Here is a 6,746-nt window from a genome sequence, read left to right on the forward strand (position 1 = left end):
AAAAATATAAAAATTAGCCAGGCATGATGGCTCACACCTGTAATCCCAGCTACTCAGGAGGCTGAGTTGTTTATTTGTTTGTTTGTTTGTTTATTTTTGAGACACAGTCTCCCTCTGTCGCCCAGGCTGGAGTGCAGTGGCACAATCTCGGCTCAATGCAATCTCTGCCTCCCGGGTTCAATCAATTCTTCTTCCTCAGCCTCCCGAGTAGCTGTGATTACAGGTGCCCACTATCATGCCCAGCCTTGACCTTCATTTTTAATTTACTGAAATAGTTACCATTTAATATAGACAATAAGCTGTGTGGGTGCAAATGGTTTTCGTTCTCAGTGCTTTTAGAAAATCTAATAAGTAAAATTAAGGGAAACGTATCCAGGATCCTGAGGGCAATTGTCCCTGCAGATAGAGTTTAAAATGAAAGATATTATTTTGGTAACTCAGAAGGTGATTTGAACTTTAGACAGATGACCCACTTCCTGGTTTACTCATCATTTCCCACCATCCATTCATCTCAGTTGAATGCCACCAGTCTTGTGAGGAAGTAGATTAGGAATGCTCATTCCCTGCCTGAAATCTAGAGCTGCTTCACAGGCATAAATTTTCTGGTTAGATGGCACAGAAAAATTTCTTTCCACATTTAGACAGTGGAAGAAGGGGCACTTCTGAATTTAATCTTCCATAGACAGCATGTACAGTGTTTAACATCTTCTGGATGTTAAAAAAAATATTTTACCACTTGTAAAAATGGCAAGGAATAATTTATTCAGGACCAAAGGGGAGATTATGCTCCACTCTGAATACAATAAGGACAAGTGGGATTCATAGCCAACAAGCAGAGTGAGGGGTCATTGGATGGAAAATTACTAAAAGGAGATGGTTGTTAAACCAATGGTTTAACAAGACAGTTCTTGTTAAACTGACAGGACTCTTGTTGAAGGCAGGCCAGGGTGATTAGATATTAAGGGTTCTTACTTAGCAGAATTCTTTTCTTACTGAGTTTACTCTTTTTTTTGTTTTGTTTTGTTTTGAGACAGGGTCTCACTCTGTCTCCCCGGCTGGAGTGCAGTGGTGTGATTGCAGCCTCCACCTCCCAGGCTCAAGTGATCCCGCTACCTCAGCCTCCTGATTGGCTGGGACTGTAGGCGCACACCTCCACACCCAGCTAATTTTTTTATTTTTTTGTAGAGATGGGGTCTCCCCATCTTTTCCATGCTGATCTGAAACTTCTGGGCTCAAGAGATCTCCCACCTCAGCCACCCAAAGTGTTGGGATTACAGGTGTGAGCCACCATGCCTGGCCATGAGTTTATTCTTTTTTTTTTTTTTTTTGAGATGGAGTTTTGCTCTTGTTGCCCAGTCTGGAGTGCAATGGCATGATCTCGGCTCACTGCAACCTCCACCTCCTGGGTCCAAGCAATTCTTCTGCTTCAGCCTCTCAAGTAGCTGAGATTGCAAGCATGCTCCACCAGGCCTGGCTAATTTTGTATTTTTAGTAGAGACAGTGTTTCTCCATGTTGGTTAGGCTGGTCTCGAACTCCTGACCTCAGGTGATCCACCAGCCTTGGCCTCCCCAAGCACTGGGATTACAGGGGTGAGCCACCACATCCGGCAGAGTTTATTCTTAACTAAGAACACTACGCTGACAGAATTAACTCTAAAAAACGATTTCTTAGTAGAGAATGATAAGACCCACAAACCCAGTCTGACCAACATGGTGAAACCCTATTTCTACTAAAAATACAAAAATTAGCTGGGCATAGTGGCGGGTGCCTGTAATCCCAGCTACTCAGGAGGCTGAGGCAGGAGAATCGCTTGAACCCGGGAGGCAGAGGTTGCAATGAGCCAAGATTGCGCCATTGCACTACAGCCTGGGTAACAAATCAAGACTCCATCTCAAAAAAATAAAAACCACAAACAAGGGGACCCAGGAAGATTGCTGTCTCCTTTAAGACAGGTGGGAGGCATGTCCAACGGCCAAAGAGGGTCTCATCTGTTAATATAAGATCCTTGGGGGGGGGCGTGGTGGCTCATGCATGTAATCCCAGCACTTTGGGAGGCTGAGGCAGGTGAATGACCTGAGGTCAGGAGTTCGAGACCAGTTTGGCCAAAATGGTGAAACCCTGTCTCTACTAAAAATACAAAAATCAGCCAGGTGTGGTGGCGGGTGTCTGCAATCCCAGCTACTCTGGAGGCTGAGGCAGGAGAATAGCTTGAACCCAGGAGGTGGCGGCTGCCTTCAGCTGAGATAGTACCACTGCACTCCAGCCTGGGCGACACAGCAAGATTCCATCTAAAAAAAAAAAGACCCTTGGCTTATACCTGTAATCCCAGCACTTTGAGATGCTGAGGCGGGAGGATCATTTGAGGTGAGGAGTTCAAGACCAGCCTGGCCAACATGGTGAAACTCTGTCTGTACTAAAAATACAAAAAAATGAGCCATGTGTGGTGGTAATGCCCCTGTAATCCCAGCTACTCGGGAGCCTGAGGCATGAGAATAGCTTGAACTTGGGAGGCAAAGGGTGCAGTGAGCCGAGATCACGAGGCTACCCTCCAGCCTGGGCAACAGAGTAAGACCCTGTCTCAAAAACATAAAAAAGACTCAGTGAAGTAGTGTTCAGTGAAGCCAGGAGAAAAATGAAGATGACCTCTTATTTTTTTATTTTTATTTTTTTTCTGCTTCATCCGCCATTACCTGAAGCAGAAGATGACCTCTTAATGGCCCTTCAAATGTATAAAGCTTTCTCGTTCAGTACTGAAAGACATAAAAGTCTAGGCTGGGCGTGGTGACTCAGGCTTGTAATCCCAACAGTTTGGGAGGCCGAGGCAGATGGATCTTTTGAGCCCAGGAGTTCAAGACCAGACTGGGCAACATGGCAAAACCCTGTCTCTACTAAAAATACAAAAATTAGCCTGGCGTGGTGGCAGGCACCAAGTGACCACCATGACATGTCCCAGCTACTCAGTAGACTGAAGTGGGAGGATCACCTGAACCAGGGAGGTCCGGGCTGCAGTGAGCCGTGTTTGCGCCACCGCACTCCAACCTGGACGACAGAAAAAGAAAAAAAAAAAAAGAGATCGCGCCCAGGCTGGAGTGCAGCGGCGAGATTTCGGCTCTCTGTACCTTCTGCCAAGTTCAAGCTATTCTCATGCCTCAAAGTTTAAAAGAAAAAAAAAAAGTGAACAGCTCCTTCAAGGGGATGAAATAGGTTTCTTTGGGTGAGATTACTGCCCAGGACTTAGGAGAGCTGTCCAGGACTTAGAAGAGCCGTCCAGGGCAGCTGACCACGCCTGGGGCCAGGTCACCTGAGCACTACAAGTCCCAGCAAGCGTCGCGCGGGGGCGGGGTTGCTGACCGTTGTGACGTTGTGGGCGGGGCCGGGCGGGCTCTCCCTCGGGTGCTTAGCCCCGCCCCCGTCCCGCTCCCTGCCCTTTTGCTGCCGCGCCGCTGCTGGCTCCTGTCCCTGGTGAGTGCCTCAAGTGGAAAGGGGCAGTTAGGGCCTCGGGTGCCCACATTCAGACTTGCAGTCCCGAGAAGGGGCCACGGGGGTAGAGGTGCGGCCGGTTTCTGTTCTCACCGCAGTTCACTCTCTGGGGTGATAGTGGGAGTGGCGTCCTGAAGGCCCTGGAGCCCCGCGGCCCGGGAAGATTGCGGGGCAGTTTTGTCCAGCGGTGGGCAGCGCTGCAGTGCTGTGGCCGGGTGGGAGGCTCCTCTGGCAGAAGAGACACCCCTGGCGGTGATGAGGGTCTTGAGGCGGCAAGCCGCCCTGCGGGTCGTGGCGTCCCGTCCCCTTCCGCTGGCCCAGGCTGTGGTGGTTCCGTAATCCCTCGCCTGGATGTCATCGCCGTTGGCCTCGAGGCGGAGGTGGGGCCTTACTGCGTCACTCTGGGCAAGTTACTTTCTCTTTGGGCCTCAGTGTCCCCTTTTACGAGTAGGTTTGATCCCTTGAAGCGCCTTGCCTTTTGCATTCTGCAACTGTCAGAGAAGGCGTTGTAGGCAGCATATAAGGAGAGGAGGTGTCCTGACCTGCTTCTTCACAGTTGACCCATTGCCCCTCCACCACTAGCCCAGCTTAGTTTGGGAGCTAATGTTCGCACTCGTATATGATTTCAACCCCACTGGACATGTCTTTTTCTATCACTTGGATTCGTGCTTCAGATACAAGCCAACAAGTGGCCATGTTTGGAGCTGAGTAGAATGTGGATAATGTAACTTATTTCTATTATTGGAAACATCATTGCAACCAGGACTTTATGTAGTAGGTCTTTGTAGCTTATGGAGAACACATGATTAAGGAATATCCAGATGGCTCAGTTTCTCAGGTGTTTTCAAGGGACCTAGAAACTCTATCCTTTAGCAGACGTGACAGCTGTGGAGTGGTAAGGGCCTTGAGAAAGGTAGTCAATAATCCTGAGTTACCTGGCGCTAACAGGTCATATTGTCTTTCAAGTCATATAGTACATCTGTGGCTCTTTCAAAATTTAATTTGGCTGGCGGGCGCGGTGGCTCAACACCTATAATCTCAGCACTTTGGGAGGACCAGGTGGGCTGATCACCTGAGGTCAGGAGTTCAAGACCAGCCTGGCAAGCATAGCAAAACCCTGTCTCTACTAAAAACACCAAAATTAGCCGGGTGTGGTGGCGGGCGCCTGTAATCCCAGCTGCTTGGGAGGCGGAGGCAGAAGAACCACTTGGACCCGGGCAGTGGAGGGCACAGTGAGCTGAGATGGTACCACTGCACTCCCAGCTGAGCAATAGAGTGAGACTCCGTCTCAAAAACCAAAAACCAAACAAAAAATTAATTTGGCAGTATGTATTGATAGAACGTCATGTATCCGTAATTTTTTTTAATTATTATTTTTTGTGTTTGACAGAGTTTTGCTCTTGTTGCCCAGGCAGGAGTGCAGTGGTGCGATCTCCGCTCACTGCCTTCCACCTCCCGGGTTCAAGCAATTCTCCTGCCTCAGCCTCCCAAGTAGCTGGGATTACAGGCATGCACCACCACGCCCAGCTAACTTTGTATTTTTAGTAGAGATGGGGTTTCTCCATGTTGGTCAGACTGATTTCAAACTCCTGACCTCAGGTGATCTGCCTGCTTCAGCCTCCCAAAGTGCTGGGATTGCAGGTGTGAGCCACCGCACTGGCCTGTAATTTCTTTTTGAAGATGAAAAGAGAGTTAAATGAGCTCTTTCACTTCTTTTTTCCTTTACTAAGGATCATCAGTATAGCAGGCAAGATCCTTAGAGATTTTCTACCCTGAGCCATGCATTTTACTGATGAGGAAACAGGCCAGAAAGGGGCAGTGTGACTTGGCCAAGGTCTCGGAGTGGCAGAACTAAGATAGGAGCCCAGCTCCCTTGGCTGTTAGCCTAGTCCCCTTTCCACCACACTTCAAACACTGCCACTGCCCGTGCCACAGGGACATGGCATGTGAGAATCACCCCTGTCAAGGGAAAAGTGGATGGTCTCAGTAAAATGGAGATTAGTACACAGGTTTGAGCTGCTCAGAGTTTCCAGTTGCCCGCACCTGATGTCCCAGAACTATTTTTTCCATCTTCTCCTTGAACTGTTGCCGGCACTGTGGTGGTGTGGATGAGATGAGGGTCTGTTTAGAACAAGCTGGACAGCAAATTCAAACAGTTGTTAATAAGTAGTAATAAAGGCCTCCTGGGGTGTAAAATTTTTGTAAGGTGCCCTGAAACATTTTCATATTTTAGGTAAGGGTCTAGAATGGACTTGGAAATTGTGGGCGGGAACAAGTAGCTCAATAATTTGAAGACCAGTGATTGTGTCTTTGCTTTTGCAACCTGTTTCAGGGCCATCTACACACACCCATAGTATCCACTGCCAGTATTCTTTAATACTGGTTATGTGTAAGCATCTGGTTATGCTGGGGCCATCGAGAAATGGGATTCAAATCAGTTCATCCATTTTTGCTAATTGCTAATCATTTAGAAAGAAAAGTAAGCAGAGGGCCGGCGAGGTGGCTCAGGCCTGTAATGCCAGCACTTTGGGAGGCCACGGTGGGTGGATCACAAAGTCAGGAGTTCGAAACCAGCCTGCAACATCATGAAACCCCATCTCTACTAAAAATACAAAAATTAGCCCGTCATGGTGGCATGCGCCTGTAGTCCCAGCTACCTTGGAAGGCTGAGGCAGGAGAATCGCTTGAAGCAAAGGTTGTGGTAAGCCTAGATCACGCCACTGCACCCCAGCCTGCGCAACAGAGCAAGACTGCATCTCAAAAAAAAAACAAAAAAACAGAAAAGTAAGCAGAAAGATAAAGGACCCCTTCAATTAAATTGAGTTTGACTTTTACTTATCTTTGTTTTTCCTGTTCTCAAATGAAGAATTGATTTGCATTTCTTTCTTGGCTGTGGAAGTATTTGATTTCCTTCTGTGAACTAAGCTGTAGTCTTCATTTCTCTTGAAACATATGCCCACTGGTATAAAAGGCTAATGTAAAAATGTTGGCCATTTAAAAACTTTTCTGCTAGAAAGACTATCAGTGTAGTTTGCAGATGCAGTCAGAAAGAGCAGAAGTAGGCTGGGCGCGGTGGCTCACATCTATAATACCAGCACTTTGGGAGGCCAGGGTGGGTGGATCGCCTAAACCCAGAAGTTCAAGACCAGCCTGGGCAACATGGCAAAACCCCGTCTCTACAAAAATACAAACATTAGCCAAGCATGTGTCGAGGGTCCCAGCTACTCCCACTCCCACTGAGGTTGATCTCTTGAGCCAGGGATGT

The 6,746-nt window shown here is 48.0% G+C and overlaps 1 protein-coding gene across 6 annotated transcripts in view; it reads left to right on the forward strand.

Moving 5' to 3' along the window:
• Positions 1-3,352: 3,352 nt before the first annotated feature.
• CALCOCO2 (calcium binding and coiled-coil domain 2) overlaps positions 3,353-6,746 on the forward strand; it is a 35,627-nt gene continuing 32,233 nt past the window's right edge. For 5 of the 6 annotated variants that reach the window (XR_005202083.1, XM_017540051.2, XM_017540054.2 and 2 more), the window contains exon 1: positions 3,353-3,463. The gene's annotated coding sequence lies outside the window, so the exon portion shown is untranslated. The remainder of the gene's footprint in view (positions 3,464-6,746) is intronic. The other variant, XM_017540053.2, reaches the window with a different exon arrangement.

Source organism: Cebus imitator, unplaced genomic scaffold, assembly GCF_001604975.1.
Source record: "Cebus imitator isolate Cc_AM_T3 unplaced genomic scaffold, Cebus_imitator-1.0 Scaffold123, whole genome shotgun sequence".
In the NCBI taxonomy this organism is placed as follows: domain Eukaryota; kingdom Metazoa; phylum Chordata; class Mammalia; order Primates; family Cebidae; genus Cebus; species Cebus imitator.